Source organism: Tiliqua scincoides, chromosome 3 (genome assembly GCF_035046505.1).
Source record: "Tiliqua scincoides isolate rTilSci1 chromosome 3, rTilSci1.hap2, whole genome shotgun sequence".
Taxonomy (NCBI): Eukaryota; Metazoa; Chordata; class Lepidosauria; order Squamata; family Scincidae; genus Tiliqua; species Tiliqua scincoides.
Genome location: NC_089823.1, coordinates 84,218,789 through 84,238,820, shown reverse-complemented (window position 1 = coordinate 84,238,820; position 20,032 = coordinate 84,218,789).

Below are 20,032 nucleotides of genomic sequence, written 5' to 3'. Positions count from 1 at the left end.
GCCAAGGGTAGTCAACCCTGCTCACCAGCTGGAATGCAATTCCTCTCTCTCACCAAAGGCGCTCACCAACTGGGATGACTCATCTTGTCAGCAATGTTGTCCAGCAGCTCTCGGATACTTCTGCTTGTCTCAGCTTGTGTCCCCAGGTGTTGTTCTGGCATTTCTGCCACTCAGCCAAACCTCCTGTCCCAGAATTGAACTCAATTGGGGGAATTTATAACGAGGCCAAAATGCAGTATATAGCTATTTGGGACAACTGGCTGGATACCTTGGATTCCCAGAGCTGCACTTGCCATCAAAATTGAACTTGGGAATGGAGTTTACCTCCTTAATCATTTCTTGCTACCAGACTTGTATGTAATTCCACATTGATTTCTTGGTCATTTTTCAGATTGCTTTCTGCTTTTTAACATTTGGTCAATAGACTCTTTATCCTCCAATAAATAAACCAAAATTAGGCTTTGTTCTGTTTAGACTGGGGATATTAAAATAAATCCAAACTTATTTTTAAACATGACGCATGCTGAAAAGCAATGGACACCCTTTGCTGTTAGTGCCATTTCGTCCATAGTGTCCTTTCTCCCATACCTTTCTCTATCTGATGTAGATATACTATACATTACCAATACACCCAGAGCATTTTTGTGCTTTCTATTACATGACTTTAAAGAGTACTGACCCTAGTAGATGGTGTTTATTCAGCTTGCAACCTTTCTCAGATTTAATAGGCAATCCTTCATCCAAGAGCAAACAGCCCTTAACAGGCCTCCGATAGATCTTTAAAGTGTTTGTTGTCAGTGCTGCCGCATTCCATTTCATTTATGACCTTTTTGGGGGGTGAAAAACTGCCTTCCTTCTTGCCTCTAAATGCTTGGGCGATAGAAAATGGAGAGGCCAGCCACTTGTTTATAAGCTTACTGTAAATTCTGTTTACCGGTATGAAATGAGAGTGTTAACACACTCTCTCTCTCTCTCTCTCTCTCTCTCTCATTCATGACTAAAATGTACAGACTTGGAAAAACAGAGATAGAGAGCAATTTTTTTTTTAAAAAAAGCCTATCATCACTGAAAACAACTATCATCACTGAAAAAAAACAATAAATAGTGCTGTGTTAGTTTGTAGTCATAGATGGCAAATCTTTCATACACCTATAGGATGTGTAGATATCCTTCCCAGAGGAAATGTAGGTTATCAGGTTGAATAAAAGTCCTATTCGTGTTTGATGCAATCTCTGAGATCTACCAAGATCATCTTGTGTTTCCCAATGCCACCAATGCAGGGACAGCAAAGGTGCCAAGAGACATACTTATTGGTGGCTTTACTATAGCATTGGAATGCTCTCTCAAAAATTTGCCAAAGCCCTTGATATTTGAATGCTTGATCTCATAACTTCAGCTGACTTCCAAAAAACAAAGGGGACAGTCATAACGTGTAACTTTTAATTTGTGCCTACAAAAGGTCTGTTTCCCTCCTCCTTTTGTTATTCAAACCTGCCCCTTATGGGACTTTATGGGAGCATAAGGTGACTTTGAAAGACAGATGTTGTGCTGTTCCCAATTCCTTGCTTCCTTTCACCTTCAGAACCCAACTTTTCACATCCATCATGAAAGAGAAGCATTTCTGTTTGAGGTTTTTAAGAGGCATGTGTGAAGATTTTGTTCTTCTGAACCAAGCTCTGGAAATATTTATTTATTATTAATTTATTACAGTATGTATCTTCCACCTTCCTCAAAGATTTGTAGACTTGAATAGAATCGATAGAATTGTAGGACCAGTGCAGTTTCTATAGGCAGGTTGATCATAAACTCAATTTTTTTTCAAATTGGGTTTTTGCAAGTTTTATTCTATGAGAAAAACTGATAGGATCCTCCATTTCTCCATGGTGCACTTGTCACCCTGGCTGAATATCTCTTGTGCTTTCCAATTTCCAAAGGTAGCTGTAAATCAAGCCGCAGGAGGGTTCAAAATTCACATGAAGTTAGCCATTTCTTGCCAGTTCTCAATCACTTGTTTCGAGCTAGTGACTACCAGTCTCCCATCCAAGGTGAAATCTGAGCTGATTCTGCTTAGTTTTTTTTAAGGCCAGGTAATGTCTCAACCTCTAGACACACCTGCAAACCACCTAACTGAGTGAGGTGACAGATCTTTGGTTTCTGGATGGCAACCAAGCATCAGTTCAAAGGTTAGCCTCTTAATGAGGTATCATGTGGAAAGAAGCCAGTGATTCCTGGTTACCAAAGTAACTTTTTGGTTACTGAGAGGGACTCAGTTACCAAAGTAACTCTACAAGTGAAATGCTGGTCCCAAGGAGAGCAGGGGTGGGTGTTTTAGTAGATGTTTCAGCATGGGGGTAATCAGTGCACTCCGCCATGTATACAGGAATGGGTAGGAGAAATAACAACAGGGTTTAGATGATGTGATAAATCTGAGTCTCAGCTATACCTCTTCAAACTGCATGAAGGCATAAATACTCCCCATAAAAAAAGATTCCTATACATAGTAAACTGGCTTGTTAGGGAAAAGACTATGCCCAAGACCTTTCCCCTGCAATCTAGCTTTCTAAGTGCAGGGAATGTTTTGAATGGAGGAACTTTCAGTTATTATATTTCCCCCATGTGTATGTCTAAAGCAGTGGCTCCCAAAGTTACTTGGGTCACAATGCCACCATAGCCTCTTCTTCCCACCTCAGTTGGGCACTGCTATCATGGATCTCATGAAATCTCATGATCTCAAGAAATCTAGGCCCATCAAGGAAATCCCACGGCACCCCTGCTAATGTGCTGCGGGTGCCCTAAGGCAATGGTTCCCAAACTATGAGAACCAAGATGGAGGTCCCCAAATCTTGCAAAATTTTGTGAGATTCAAGATGGCAGCTCCCACATCTGGCAAGATTTGGGCACCACCATCTTGGACCTATGAGATTTTTCAAGATCCAAGATGGTAATTGCCCTGCAAAGAGCTCAACTCCCAGGTTCTGCAACCCAAATTCCTGAGGTTTGCAAGGAGCTGAGCTCCTGCATTTTGTAAGCATGTGTAAATATAGGGAGATAAATGTGTTGATACCCCCTAATAAAAGAATTCCAAAAAACCCCAGAAGATTTTTTGTTGCATTTTTTTTAATTTTCTGAGGAAAAATGTGGGAAAGCATTCATTAAAGTGCATGAGGGCTGCCTCTTTATGTGAAATAGATTGAGGGTTTTTTTGTAAATAAATAAAAATTGAAATATTGTTACTTTTAAGTAAATAAAACAGATGTTTCTTTGCAGATCTTTTTAAAAGTCTTGTAAATCAAGGTGGGTCCCAATGTGAAAAAGTTTGGGAACCACTGCCCTAAGGTGTCATGACACACACTTTGAGAACCCCTGGTCTAAAGGTTCCACAGAGAATATGGTTCTGCTGTGTATCACATTGGACCAGTGGTGCATCTAGCTCAGTACTGTTAATGTCCACATTGATGAGCAGCAGCTCTTTAGTGTTTTTGAAACAGGTCTAGCTCTTTCTTCCTAGAGATGTCACAGATTGATCATGGGATCTTCTGCATGCCAAGCATGTGTTCAGCCACTGAGCTACGAACCTTCCCCAAAGTGCCATCTCCTGCTTGTGAGAATTAGGTCATAGTTTAAGTTCATGTGGCACCACCTTTGCTAATGCATTCATCACAAGCTTATCTACCCTTAAATATTTTCTTTAATTTATTCTCTTTAATGCTCCACTCTTCAATTTAGGAAGGTTTTTTTTTTGGAGCAGGTGGCATGATGATTAAAAATCGCATACATAAAACCAGAAAGACAAAACTCTGTCAATCAACACACTGAATCTGAACTTGTCTGGGCATCTAGTGGCAAGAGTGCACAGACTTATCTCATTGTCGCAAGTGGATTTTATGTTGTTTACTAGCAGGAAGTACATACACGTTACTTCCAAGTCAAAACGAAGAGTTGGTTTGATCCCACCTTAGATTTCACTGCATGTTTGCCTTCAATATTGTGACAAACATCAGGAAGGAAAGGAGTGAGCAGGTGATTCTTGTGACTCCTGCAAAAAGGCAGTAAACGTCCCTGTATTTGTGGAGCATAACAGATAGTTGCCAAGGAAACGTGTGCTATATATAGGGAATCAAATTAATTTCACTGACAAATGGACAAAGCTATAGTAAATGACAAGATGGCAATTTGGCCATTGACAGTGGAGAAAGGGAGTTAAGATTGGCTACGTCAGTATTCAGGTCATGTGAACTTTAGCCCATGGGGGGATTGTTAACCCTTCGCTACACGATCTTTCCACCTATCATTTTCAGAGTGCCACTTTTTCTAGCAGAAGGATTTGAAGTCTGCTGTGATCAACCAATTCAATGGGTAACACGGGTAATCCATTTTCCATTTAATTAGTCTGTGAAGCACGCAAGCTGCTGTTGCTCACTTTACAGTTTGGTGCTAATTAAATGGCCTAGTTAAATGCCACCATCATTTTTATTTATTTATTTACTCACTCGTTCGTTTATAATGTGAAATTAAGGGAAAAGGGGAAAAATTGACTCCTCCACTTTGAAATTAGAAGCCTCAGCCAAGGAACTGGTTATTTCAAATCAATATGCGACACTCGGCACGTTCAGGTTGAACTATGTACCCTTTCAGCGGTTACTGTTTCATCAGGGTTGGCAATTCAAAGTAGCATGGTGTCAGCAGAAGTCATAAGAGCGTAAGAAGAGCACCTCTGGGTCAGGCCAAAAGCTCATCTAGTCCATCTTCCTGGATCCCGCAGCGGCCCACCAGAGCACAAAAGATACCTGCATCCTGTTGCCACTCCCTTGCATCTGGCATTCTGAGGTAGGCTACTTTTAAAACCAGGAGGTGCACATACCTATCATGGCTTGTAACCTGTGATGGAATTTTCTTGCAGAAATTGTAACTGGCAATATTCCCATTCTGTTCAATTCTTACATGTACAGCAGCACTGTAAATTCAGAGGCTAAATCTAGCACTTCTATCCTTCCTTCGCTCCCTAGCCCATCTACACCACATATAATCCATTACAATGATTACTCTAAAAGCAGGGATAAGATCAAAACCCGTAACCAATAATCAGCAGACAGGTGGCAACCAATCTTAATAACCCAGGAAAGGCCATAAAGTCTTATTAGTAAAGCCCAAAGACTAACTAAAAACCAGCTGAAATTGTAACCTGTGATGGAGTTTTTGCCCATAAATCTGTCTAATCCCCTTTTAAAGGCACCTAGCCCAGATGCCATCAGAACATCCTGTGGCAGGGAGTTCCACAGACTAATCACTCAGCTGGGTAAAGAAATATTTCCTTTTGACTTTTCTGACTGTCTTGCCAGTCACTTGTAGTGGATATTCTCTGGTTCTGGTGTTGTATGAAAGGGAAAGAACTTCCCTCTATCCACTCAGTCCGCCCAATGCATAATTTTATATGTCTCAGTCACGATCCCCCCCCCTTGGGTACCTTCTTTCTAGACTGAAGAGTCCCAGACATTGTAGCCTTTCCTCATAAGCAACATGCCCCAATAGCAAGCTAGCAGGCCAATTTTGCATTATCTGAAAGTTCATAGTACAGAAGTCTACATACAGAAACTCCTTCCTGGCATGCCAGCACAGATGTTAATTGGTGACCAGGTAGATAGCTTAAAAGTAATAGTCCCTTTGAGCTCCTTGGCATAAGTCACCAAATCGTTTCCTGTAGATCATTGAGTGCTATCTTCCAGGAGCTACTGAATGAAAACTAATGAGCAGGCAAGACAACCCACCTCTCTGAGCAATTCCCATCCCAGCCCATCATTACTATACATAAAAGCAAGGTACAAACACTCAGCATTATTGCTGAGCAGCTACTGAAGTCGACTTCATTGGGTGTAAAAGCAAATTATTCTGCCTTCCCATCACTCAATGACTTCTTTCCTCTTGATCTTTCTCTGCTTGGTTATTCTATCTTGAGTCACTGAATAGTGATAGTGTAGCACAAAGCAAATACAGGCTGTTTGCATATCACCCTTTACATTTTCATCTTGCTCCACAACTTATACAGCTTTGTGGAGTCACTTTTTGGTCTTTGGCTTGATACATGCAAATTGAGCCAATGTGGAGGGTTATGCCGAAAGGTTTTTTGTTATGTTATTTTTTTTATTTTTTTGCTGGGGTCTCACCAGTTTTTCTCATTCACTGTGCAAAAAGAGGCACAAGTTACTCCTCAGAGACTTTGGATTCAATCCTATCCAACTTTCCAGCACCAGTGCAGCCTCAATGCACCTCAAAGTAAGGGAACAAATGTTCCCTTACCTTGAGGAGGCCTCTGTGACTGCCACTCCACCACAGGATGCAGTGCATTCCCCATTGGCACAGCTGCATCAACACTTTCAGTGTTTTTCAAATTGGATGGGATTGGGCGCTATATCTGCCAAAGTGGGAAAAAAAGGTACATGTGTCCTGAAACTTGTGCCTGGTTGGATGCATGTAAAAGTCAAACAGATGTTAAATTAGCACAACTGTTTTGACTAGAGCAGCGATTTTTAAATGGCATGCCTTGGTACATTGGTGTGCCCACAAATAGTCCACAAGTGTGCCACAGAAGTTTGGAGCACAGCTGTTGAAGATATCTACTGGGTTCTACAGCTCGGTTTCTAGGGCAACCATTTGTGGCAACAAATTGTCTATCCCTCTGCCTCTATCAGCTCCTTAGACAGTTGTCCTAGAAACAAAGCTAGAACAAGAGACCTGGAAGAGTGTTCCAGAATCCAGAAGTGACATCACAAGAGATGAAGACAATAGAGAAGACCACAGAGGTCAGTGTGTTGTGAGAAGAGAAAAGTTGAAAATGGCAGGACTAGAGATTTCTGCATACAGTTATGTTGGATTCTTTCACATGAGGCTGAGTTTATGAATTACCTGCTGCAGGGCCATAGCATACATTCCTTGTCCGGTGAGGTGGTCACATTTATAGGCTGTGGCTATGATCAGCCCATGGTCTTGGGGCATGTTAAGGTGACCATCTCAGGAAGCAGATTGGTAAGAGGCAATGGATTGTTGGAGAGTACCCCACATATGCCCAATACTCCACATAGCTGCCCCACCTTACTTAGCCTATGCTAGCCCGGCCACACACTGAAGAAAAGTAACAAAAATTCCTATGAAATGAGTCAGTATACCTTGATGGAGATTCTAACACTGATCCAGCCCAGCAGTGTGTGGATGCATTTTCAGTCACTTCTGACTCTAGTTACATGAAGGTTGGATGACTGAAATAACACACTCTCTAGCCCTTTCTGTGCATGATCTTCATATTATTTCCCAGTTCACATGGTGGAAGGGAGAAAAAGCATGCCAGCAAGCCTTATCCCCATTGCAACATGCTTCTGAATTCTCATGTGTACAGCATTTCTCTTTTGTAACAAACGCTGAACATGGGGATACAATTTGGTTCATCTGAACTATGGAAGAGAATGAAACACTCAAAACTGCCAAATGATGGATCTTCGTTTTTTTTTAATCACACTGTCTCCACAATATAAAAATTGGCAACCTAGTTTATTTTTAAATTCAGTGTCCTTTCTTTCATTAAGTAGTGCATGATTGCTAGTAATCCTGCCCCCCCCCCCGCCCTTTACCTTCCACATTTCCCAGAAGTTTTGACTTTTTTGGAGTTTGGCACTCAGATCATACCACTTCAGTGCCATTCAGCTACACTGATTGTCAATGTACTTCTGGGTTCAAGTCTAAGTACTGGTCTTAGGAGAACCCAAAGCAGTCTGCAGCCAAAATAACTCCAAACCTGCCTCTTTCAGCATAAATCTGCCTGTTGACAATCTACTTCCTCACCATTGCTCTTCAGCAGTGAGGAAGTCTGGCAGGGTTGTTCAGTTATGGTACCTTCACCATTGCTCTTCAGCAGTGGGGATGTCTGGCAGGGTTGTTCAGTTGCGGTACCTTGATTGCTCTCTTTAAGGAGGCCAATTTGTCTACCTTGCTGCCTGACTTCCAGTGGTCAGCTGAATCCTAAAAGAGAGTGTTTTGGCCTTATTTAATTGCAGTTGTAGGCAATTAGTGACAATTTCCCTTTTCTTTTCTTGCAGCAGTTTTAGAGTTTTATTTCTGTTTGTTTGTTTGTTTATTTATTTATTTATTTATTTGTAAATGATGTTGTTAAAGCATTGTAATTCTGAAATGCCTCAAGCCTGAGTTTCGCAATGGAAATGCAGGACACAAAGAAATAAACAAATAAATAAATAAGCCAGTATCCTAGGATACTCATAAATACTTTTTTTCACCATGGGACCTTCAGTGTAACCCAAGATATGGCTATTTACCTACACAGGTGTAAATAAAAATAGCATGGTCTGAGTGACAAGTGTTCAGACAAGTGAACGACTAATTGCAGTGTCAAGTCTACTGAGCTGAATAAGATTCAGTGTGATACTTGGTTGGAGTGTCTCACCAGGATGGTCTCCTAAGAAATTCCTGTTATAACAATCCCCTTGATGAAGCAGCTCAATCCTGGTTCTTTTTTCTCCTGAACTCAGTGTCAGTAGCAAATCAACAAGATAAATCCTTTGATTGGCCTATTCTGTCTGATCTGTTCTGAACGTCCCGATCATCATTTTGAATGTATTATGTACATTTGCCAATTCCTGTTCCAGAATAGAAAATACATTCATCATTGATGCTTCAGTTTCCTGAATTACTCAAGCTGTAGATCCTTCAGAGTTATATCTAACTGTGCTACGTCACAGTTAATCTTTCTTATCTATCAGAAGTTGCACTGTAGCTCACCAATCACTGCTAGTAATGTATGAATTGGGCCTTCGAGAGTATACACGTGCAGTGAGCTTGAGACAGATGGCTTTTGGAACAGGTGACAGGAAAGTTTTTAGTGTCCTCAAACCCACCCACCCACTACCCCAAGTGTCTGTCCCAGCTCAAATTCAGCAGCAGCTGGTGAGACAGTTCCTTAGCTGGAACACTGGACCTCTGTTTTGGTGAAACCAAGGGGGAATTCTCTCCTATTCCTGTCAATATTAGGAAAAGGTGGCGAACTCACCAACACTGTGCAAGCAAATGTTTGCATGCAGTATATAGTACGTGTACAGGATAGCCACTATATGTTTTCATGGTAAGAAGCATGGAAACTGGTACAAAAGTTAACCACCTGCAATCATTTCACTGGCCAGTAGATGGCGATGAGATGCTGCAGAATTTCATGCATGAGTTGTAACTCAGTTAACTTGCTGAGAACTTTGAATGAGCTTGTAAGGCACATAGAAGACAAACAAAATCAACATAAAATCCTTATGGCTTTCCTGAGTAAATACAGTTCCTTATTTATTTATTTTCCACATTTTTATACCACCCTTCATCCAACAAACAGGGTGGTGTACATGATTCCTTCCTCACAACAATCCTGTGAGGCTGATAGATAGTGACTAAACTAAGGTCACCAAGAAGCTTCATGGCTGAGTGGAGACTTGGAACCTGGATCTTCCAAGGCCAACTCCTGAACTATTTGACCATCCTGGCTCCCCAGGATAAGAATATAATCCTTATGATTCTGTCTAATCTTAGATTCTAGCTTACCATCTTACCAGGATTACTTCTGTGGTATTCTCTATACTTACCTCTATGGCAGTGGTTTTCAGACTGGGGCATCACAATGCCTCAGCCTGAAGGCCCTGGCTTCTGCCCCCTTAAGGGACAGGGGCAGCAAGGAGGCAGGGAGGAGGCAGTGATGCGATCTCCAGGATTGCGTCACTAATGGTGCTACAGGGACTGGGATGCACTCACCAGTCCCTGCAGCAGCTGCCCTGGGGTGCAGGGAGCCCTGCGCAAGTGTCTGCAGGGCTCCCCAGGCTTCTAACAGTGAAAGTGGAGCGATCGCGCAGAGCTCCCCACACCCCAGAAAGGCTGCTGCAGGGACTGGTGAGTGCATCCCAGACCCTGCAGCCCCCTTAGCGACACGATCCTGGGGATTGCGTTACTGCCTTCCCCCCACCCCCACCCCCAAGACTTACTGCAGTTCGAACTCACCCCAAGAATTTGAAAACCGCTGCTCTATGATCTTCACCTCTTGTGATGTCACTTCTAGTTTCCAGGAGACTCTTCTGGGTTTTGTGGCTCTGTTTTAGGGCAACTGTCTGTAGTTACAAATTGTCTGTCCCTCTTCCTTCACCAGCTCCTCAGAACCCAGAAGAGGTTTTCAGCCATTTTTCAACCCAAACTCCCATGGCACAGCTGTGGACCTCTGGTGGAACACCAATGTGCTGTGGAACTCTGGTTGAAAATCACTGGTTTACCCTCTGTAGCCACATTAGCAATTCAATATATTCCCATTCTACCTCTGATATTTCTGATGGCTGCTGAGAAGGAAGCAATAGCTGAAGCATTAGAAAAGAACTCTTTTTGAAAATGCATCATTCCATCAGCAGTACAAAGAGCAGATCCCCCGCTGAGTCTGACAGAAGGATTCCATTTATCCAAATTATTACCTTAATGTTCCACAGACCAATCTTTAGTATCAGACGCTATCTCTCACCACCACCCTCTCTGGAAATGAGAGGAAATTGACAAAAGAATTTCTAGAAAGGGGCTGTGGTGAGCAGGTTAGCAGGAATGCATGAAAAGCACACCATTTTTACTTAGGTCGCTTTCTGCTCAAAAGTGGAATTGTGTGGCTGTTTCATGCTAATATGAATCAAATCCCAGTCTTCTTAGAGTCACCTTCCTGACTTCACTCTTTGACAGAAGGTCAGGCATTCTGGGAGAGTAGATATTTCTTTTTGTTAGGAGACGTTAGTATAACTGGCACTTCAGCTCATTTAGTACTTAACTTTCTTGTGATTCCTTAAAATAGTACCGAATATCTTCTGATTTTTCAGTGAGTATGGTAGCTCTGTTGGTAGGGATATTTTGTGCCGACTGGAAAAAGGTATATGTTGCTTCATTATCTACTGCCGTACTTTGGCAATGCAGTCTACTAGAGATTCAACAATGTATGTGACATTTTTTCCCCATCACCATTGGCCTTGGGTACAAAAAGGCATCTGCCCAGACTTCATATCCTTTGTAAATGCCCGGTACTTGCTTCAAAGCAGAAGGAATGCTAGATTCCTGGTTAAATATCCTTATACAGTTCTGAAACTGACTTATCTGGAAGAAATCACCATGTACAGTACTTTTGCAAGAGAAACCAATCTACATTTATAATGCAAAGGATCACATGAAAATGCATTTGTGAGAACCCTGCCTAGCCAGATCAAGCCATCTAGGTCAGCAGACTTCATCGACTTCTAGTTCGAGGGCTGATCTAGTTTTAAGAGTTCCAGACAGATGCCTCTGGGAACCGCTTCAGAACTGATAGAAAATGTCAGAAATTGTGCAATCTCCTTATAAATAATCCTTCCTCCCCTCCCCCCCACTCACAGCCCAATCCTAACCAGCACTGAAGTAGCAGGGCCAGCATAGCCATGCAGTATCTTGCCCAGGAACTGAACAGGCTGGAGGTCCCCTCAAAGGAAGGGAACATTTGTCTCTTGGGAAAAGTCCCAGCCATGGCAATGAGTCTTCTTGGATTTGTGCCTGCTAATTCTCCAGCTAAATCACAGGCACAGGTCCAAATGGAGCCATCGTGAGTTTTCAGAACTGGGGGTAAATTGTAGTGTGCACCAGCACCACTAACCCTGCCCCGCTTCTGGGCCCAATCCATCCACCCATCTCTGCCCTCCCTCCGCCCTGTTACTCTCCCTCCCCTCCTGTCCCCCACCCCTCGCACCATCACAATATGCAGTTAGGATTGTGCTGTCACTCACTAACACATTACTTTTGTATTCTCAATATTACTACATAAATCATGGAAATAATAAGATAATATGAAAGACTGCAAGTGCATAATTTTCAGTCAACTAAATTTAGAAGCAGAAATGTAAGATGTTGACTTCCTCATGTCTTTTTGAATTCACTGATGAATATCTCGTTCCAAAAGAACAGCACATTTGTGAGGTCAACCAAGATAACATTGATTTCTTTCTAATATGTGACCTTTCTATGAAACCAAATACTGTTCTTAAATTGGAAAAAAAAAAATCTTGCTTTAAAAATAAGCAAACTTTAGCTGTATTGGAGTAAAAAGAGTAGTAGATATGAGATTATTTTGTATTTTATGAAGTGCTTCCTTTTTGGTCTGCCCTGATCTTAGTGCTAGTCAGTTTGGTGATTTTCGGTTCCAGTTTTAATGATACATGAAGATAAAATTAGATTTGCTAATATGATCAGAGGAAAATGAAACATAGCAACTATTAAGACCACAAGAGACAGTTGATACATCTCTCTTGCATGCTTAACAGCTTGTGCAAGTTGCCTGTTCATGTGAGCTTGAGCTATAGGAAGCACAGAGCTCTGCAGCTCAGCTTCCTGGAACAGGGATTGTTCACAGTATACTTTGCACATGGAAGGTGATCCACAGACTTCCGCAGCTTCTCTCCTCTACCCACGTGAGCAGGTAAGTGCTCAAGTGAGTTGGGAAATGCATGAACCGATTCTCAGAAATAGCAACACATAGGTCACAGGTCTAAACTCTCATATTGTACATACCATTTGGTAAAAAATCTCCATATATTTAGAGTTTGATTCCTTTTGGAACAGGGGGCTCTTCATTTATTTTGCAATGTAACCAGCTTTTGCAACTTTTTTCTTGAAAAACAATCTATAAATATAAAGGCATTTTCACATTGGTTATGTGGTCACCTTTAAACCCATTTCTGTCCAGCCCATAAGTGTACACACTTGATCCTTGTTGTGCATGTGCAACATTGGACAGAAATGGCTTAATTTAGAGGATACCCCTAACATGTATCTTTGGTCTAGGATGCTAGGATGGTGTGGAACACAGGGTGCTCTTACGTTTCATTTAACCGAGCTTGAGGCTAGAGACATCAACCCAAATTCACACCTCAGAGTGATAATTCTCTGCTGTGTGGCATCACAGTCTTCTGTCCCATCAATTTTGTAAAGATCTCCGTCCCTGTCTCAGCACCTAGGAAGGTAAATTGAATCTTCCTTTTTGAAAAGTACCATTGCCTCTTTTGCCTCCCATCTTGTCTTACTTGTTTGATTTTTCTTGGGATCCTGAAACTTGGGAATTTTGTCTTGCAAATGTCTCCCCAGTTTTCATTACCAATGCACCCCTCCAGAATAAATGCACCAGACTGCGACTTGGTTTAAAACTGGGCCACTTTATTGATCTTAAATTACAGCAGGGTGACTGGGGTAGGTTAACTAAACTCCCAGCCCAAGGCGAGCAGGGTCATTAGTCAGGGAAACAAACCTAGCCGTCTACCTCCCCCAAGGTCTAAAGGGCGAAACCGTCCAACTTGAGGCTGTCACCAGATCAGAGGCCTAGAACAACCTGTCAGCATCACCCAAATGGGTTAAGACAGCAGGACTGCTGGCCCGTAGGTCAAGTCTTGCTAGGCGTGCCAGTCCAGTCAAAGGGGCTTGCCAGCCAGCCTCTTCAAGCTGCTAAGGCATCATGTGAGCAGTACTAGCTCACCCCTTGACTTCCATGTCTTAAACAGACATCGAGGTGTGCCTACCTACCCGGACCCCACACACTTCATGCTAAAGTGACCATAAAGCATAATAAAAATGGGAAACACCTAACCACAACAGTCTGGGGTAGGTGAAAAAACTGACAGCCACAGGCCAATCAGGATGTCAGCAAAAAATACCTACCCAGTCCCAAAGGCAGCCAGCTAGTCTCGGGGGGGGGGGCAGGATCGCCACTGCTCCCGAACTGAGGCTGGGATGGGGAAAGCACGCTCAGCCCAGCCTCTATTCCCACCCAGCCACTGCGGGGCGGGCCAATGCGGAGCCAAACCCCAGCCTGTCTGCATCAGGCAGGGGTGGGGGCAACAAATGTTAGTGCCAAAGGCGCAAATGGTCATTTCTAGAAAAACTATCTCAATAGACTAAGGAGATGTAATCTTGGCCAATGGGATCCACTCTCTGGTTTCTGTTTCCCTCATGCAGCCTGTTGGCAGTGCAGTTTAGTGTTTAGTCTCTTTGCTTCTCTAGCATCTCTATCCTAAGTCTACCTCCTGAAGACTATATTCCAAAACTGTTTCTGAAATTTGTGTCCTACTTGTCTGTGTATGTTTCATTCAATCTATTTTTAATTACTTAGAGAGGGAGCCTGTAGATCAGCCCTAAGCTCTGTTTAGCACTGTTCCCCTTAACCAATTCCTCAAGCCTTCTGATTTGGATAGCATTACAAATGCTATCCACATTTAGAGTTACTGGGATATCACGTAAGAATACAGTTATGGTGGGAAGCAACCAACACGGATTTTAATTCATTCAAGCTTCGGTTAGTCTCCATTGCCCACCTAATGTGCAATCTCCTGATTTTAGAAGTAGGCTACTTCAGAATGCCAGATGCAAGGGAGTGGTGCCATGACACAGATCTTTTGTTGCCTTGTATGCTCACTGAGGAATCTGGTGGAGGAATTGTGTGATACAGGAAGCTGGACTAGATGGGCCTTTGGCCTAATCCAGCGGGCTCTTCTTATGTTCTTAATGAGCTAAGCGGCATCTGCAAGTTTGCATCTGGACACAGTTTCCTGTTTTCCCCAAGTGTGGTCTCCTTCTCCTATCTCCTCAAATCCTTCTGCCCTCCAGATAATTATGTCCATAGAACACTTACCTGTGTTCTATGCCTATGTTCTATGTTCACTTACCTGTGAACTGTTCGCTGCTTCGTTCTTGTGAGCGCTTGCAAGAACAGGGTGCAGTGACTTGGAGCAGTTGCTTCTTAGAGCTGCTCAGTGGAGCCCCCCTTCAAGTTGTGCCCAGGGCACATGTCCTGGCTGCCATACCTTTATGCACTGGGTGTACTTTACGTTAACTTTTTTAGTATTTGTGGTGTTGTCTGATAAGTTTGTTATAATGTTATTGCTTGTTTTTGAAAGCTGCTTTGAATGCTTCTAAATAGAATAGTGGCAGTCCCCTGGGGGCTGGGGATAAGAATAGGCCCTCAGTTTGGCTGTACTTGTCGTAAGAGGCGACTAAACAGCCACCGGGTAGATGGGACTCGTCAGCCTGGGAAGGCAGCTCATCTGAGAGAAGGAAAACTCTGATCCCAAACCTCCACTGCCTTGTGGCTACATCCAGTTATGGAAGAGGCTTCAGGAGTCAACCTCGAGGCAAAATCCGGAGCCGGAGTCCCTGAGGCAGTTCATGGCTGAACACGTTCTGGCAACTCCTGCGATGCCACTGGAACCAACCGTATTGGTTTCTGCCTTTCCATTGGACCATTTCAGCAACATGGAGAGGGGGGATTTGCTGCATGGGTAACAGTCTATCCCCCATATCTACTTTACCCAGGCTTCGCGCACTGGAGAGGACACTGTTCCAGAACACTATTCAGAGCGCGATACCATAGTCTTCCGAGACTGAGGATGCCAACAAAAAAGAACACTTACCTCTCTGCATGTTTGCACCACTTTTCCTCTTGCTTCTTGCTCCCCTTCTGCTTTCCTTCTTCACATTCCCCCTCCTCTTTCAAGAAGTTAGTCCTTCTTCCAAATTCTCACTTTCCCCGGAAACACATATGTATTTTCAGCTATTTGGATTTTGTATAACACAAACATTAAGATAACTGCTTGTTCATTTCATTGCATGTTCATTCTTGATCCCTCTTACAAATATTACAGTGTAGGACTATATTATTATTATTATTATTATTATTATTATTATTATTATTATTATTATTATTATTATTAACAGTATTTATATACTGCTTTTCAACTAAAAGTTCACAAAGCGGTTTACAGAGAAAAATCAAATAACTAAATGGCTCCCTGTCCCAGAAGGGCTCACAATCTAAAAAGATGCAAATGAATACCAGCAGACAGCCACTTGAACAGACAGTGCTGGGGTGAGGTGGGCCAGTTACTCTCCCCCTGCTAAAAAAAGGAGCACCCACTTGAAAAAGTGCCTCTTACCCAATTAGCAGGGGTTATATATCTGACTCTTTTGTCTTCCACAATTTCCAATTTCCTCTAGAGTACGCTATGAGCCAATGCTCCAAGACCTACAGTATGCAGATTTGGACACATGTATACAAGCACATACATGTGCCTCAGGGCAAGTGAGGTAACACATCTTGGAAATGGCAATTTTTTGTAGTCTGTATCGCATTGTTGAAAATTCAGCACAGTACTTATTTCTATATACTAAATTGTTATTTTACCTAGCAATGGGATGATCCCTACAGGATTATACATTTGGATAATTTGATTAATAGTGCTTGTGTAACAAAATCAAATTGGCTAGGCAAGAGGTGTGGAGTTTTGCAACCATAAAATATGGAAGTAGGACAACTTTAATGTTGGTCTTACAATTGGTTCTTATTTCTAACAATGAGATAGGTAAAATCTCCTGTTTAAAATGCTAGTGACCTATAGAACGTTTTTTAAAAAATCTATGTTGGGATAAAATATTCTGACTTGCATTTATCATAAGGGTTAGGTTATTTCTGTAGAGGGAGCTGATCAATTTGTAAACAAGAAATCCAGTGCAGTAAAGTCAGATTCCCTGGGCTTTAATGAGCATGTTCTGGTGATTATCATATAAGCTGTCAGGAATTCTTGCCAGATGGAAAGTTATCTTCGGTGTTTACAATGGATTCACCCAGCTGTCATTGCAAAGTAGCCAGCCATTGTGTTATCCTCTTTACAATCTACAGAAAACTTCAAAGGCAGGATTATCATCAACTAGGGAAGCTTGTGCTGTGACACATATGAAGACCTGGTGCTTTTCTCCTTAGTGAAAGTTTGAGAAAAGCTTATTAACATTTAGAAGCGCCATCAGAGGCCAGATGAAGATGCTTGAGTGCCTGGTTTGGCACAGGCTGCCAGTTGGTCATCTCTGTACGGAAGGATATTTTTTGATCTATAACAGGGGTGTTCAAACATTTTGGCAGGAGAGCCACATCATCTCTCGGACACTGTGTCAGGGGCCGGGGAAAAAAAAAAAAGAATTAATTTACATCTAAAATTTGAATAAATTTATATAAATGAATATTTTAGAGATGGAACTTATATAAATGAATGACGGTCTTGCAATAGCTCAAGGCCTATAAAAGGCCTTGCACTAAGCAAGGCTGGCCTTTTCTTTGCTGCCGCTGCTGCATTACAGATGTGCAACAGCAAGAAGTGGAGGGAGCCCTCATCCCACAGCTCACGTGAGAGGGCAAATAGTTGCCCTCATGCTGACAGCAGCTGCATTGGGCCAGCACGGGGTCCAGCAAGTCTCCAGAGGGCCAGAGACTCATTGGAGACTGGGGGCTCCCCTCAGGCCAGTTTGGGAGTCCCCAAGGGCTGCAAGTGGCCCCCAGGCCGGGGTTTGGGCACTCCTGATATATAATACTGAAAAAGGCATCAGATTTTGTCTGGAACCAAGACGTTCAGTGGCAAAGCCAGTTTGGAACATGAATCTGCTGAATCTGGAACTGGCCCATGAAATCAGGACCACTAGGTCTCAGTCAAATTAGGAGCCAGTTATCAGGGCAGCACGGCAACCCACCCAACATCTCCCCCTTAGATTCAGATTCATCTCCCCCAAAGATTCATGTCCCCTGCAAAGGAAGGAAAGTGAAATAGCAATGCACTGCTTTTCCTTTTCTTTTATTAAACAACACCTTAATAACAGAGGAGGAAAATGGAAAGCATGGAAAGAGAAGAAGACATTGGGAGTGAGATTTTACTAAAGGGAAAAAAGGGAGGGTTTGTCATTCGTTCTTCTTCAGACATGTCATGGGCCAGCACTACATGCAGCCAAAACCAATGTATCCATTTCTGTTCTCACCATTTGCTGAACATCTCATTAGTTTTGAATAATGCTCTTGTTTCCTTCTCCATCAACTACTCATCTTTGTTAGCTACCCATGTAATAATCTTTAATTATGATACTACTTGTTGTAGGATAATAAGATTAGCAGCTCATTCTAGTGTGTGTGTCTTAAAAATCGACAGGCTGTGGAAGAGGATAAAGTGGGGGGGGGGTTCTGCTAATTTATAGTGTAACCCCAGCTTTTTAATCTGAGAGTGACACTATAGATAAATATAATGACATGTTTTGAGGACTTATGTAGCTGCATCTGCATATATACACTATGCAAATGTATTCTCCAAAGAATGCAGTCCTTTTGGAGGTGACAGAAGTTGCTTGACAGCAAGTCTGTGCCTCAAGTAACAACTCAAAAATATGTTGTAGGCTGGCAGGTTGAAGCAAAAGAAAAATGGCTTCGAAGCTTGCAATTAATACTTATATGTGTGAACCCTTTGAACAGTCTTAAGTTTTATAACAGCGCTGTGGTTCTTTGGATCTCTTTTATTTCACTTACTTTTATTTCTTTCATGGCAAAATAATATACTAAATCAGGGGTGTCCAAACATTTTGGCAGGAGGGCCACATCATCTCTCTGACACTGTGTCGGGGGCTGGGGAAAAAGAATTAATTTACATTTAAATTTGAATAAATTTACATAAATGAATATATTAGAGATGGAACTTATATGAATGAATGAAGGTCTTGCAGTAGCTCAAGGCCTATAAAGGCCGGACTTTCCTTCACTGCCATTGCTGCATAACAGACGTGAAGCAGCAAGTAGTTTAGGGAGCCCTCATCCCACAGCTCAGGTGAGAGATCGAACAGTCGTTCTCACACTGAGAGCAGTTGCGTTGGGCCAGCGTGAGCTCCAGCAAGTCTCCCTCATTGGAGACTAGGGGCACCCTGTGGGCCAGATTGGGAGCCCCCAAAGTCTGCAAGTGTCCCCAGGGCTGGGGTTTGGGCACCCCTGTACTAGATGCTCAATTATGTGGTTGAAAGCACATATTCTGCCTACCAAATTTGTACAGATTGCAGGATAAGAGCAAGAACTGTAAGTCCCTGGTTCATACCATAACTCTAGAGTTACCATCAAAAATTCATATTAGACTTGATTATTGCTCCTTAAGTAAATTCCATTAAACTCAGAAATTTTAAGGGAAATCGGAACAGTTTAATTGAGACAACCGTTTTCTTTAAGGGCACAGTCCTACCCTCATCTTGGAACTCATCAGGTAGACTTATGGCTCACTTCTCTGGGTTCTGCTGCTGGACCTAGCACTCTAATAGTGAATACCCTTTTTGGTCATCATAAATGAAAATCTGGAAGTGTGCGTAGCCGCTCGCTTTCAAGCCATCACCAAAGAGGTGGCTCCACCGGAGAGGTATTTTCCCTTATCTCTCCCAAGTCTCTCGATCGCCCCCTCCCCTTGACTTCTAGTCTTCTTACCAGCAGCACTTAAGTCTCATGAAAAGTAGGAGAACTTCAAGAGCAAACACTGATGCACTGAATGCAAGGATCTGCATTCTGGAAACTAGTTTATGAATTAGGTACTCTTTGGGCATCAAATGTGGATTGTGTCTCCTGGCCTTGAGAAGACCTAGAGGTCCACCTTGACAAATAGCCAAGGAACATGGCCTTACTTGACTGTTCTGTTTATTGACAGAAGTTATTTACTTCACCCACAGAGAGCTTTAAAACACATGAGAAGAACACAGGAAAAGGAGAGAAATGTCAGTTGATTAGAACTTATGGTATTTGTCTTTGTGTACCAAGGTGAAAGGCACTGGGGGGAAAAATGACCTTTCTTGTGTCAAGAAAGCTCTTCTGATTTTTTTTATATATATATTCTATTATTGCAGAGGATATGACTGTATCCAGACAGTGTCACCTAACCTTTTTTTTATACAGTATAGTAAGCAAAACCTTGTATTTCCAGATTAAAAATAAAATTGGCAAGCTTTGAACTTTAATAGGCTATTTTGTACAATACGGAAGACAAGAAGGCTAACAATGTATGCATCAAACGGCTGGATTAAGACTCTTCAGAAGTAAAAGTTCATCTCTGCAATTAAATCAGCTCCAGTACAAACAGCAACTTTGTGGAAAGGTCACCCATCACTGCTGAGAGGCTGCCAACCAGAG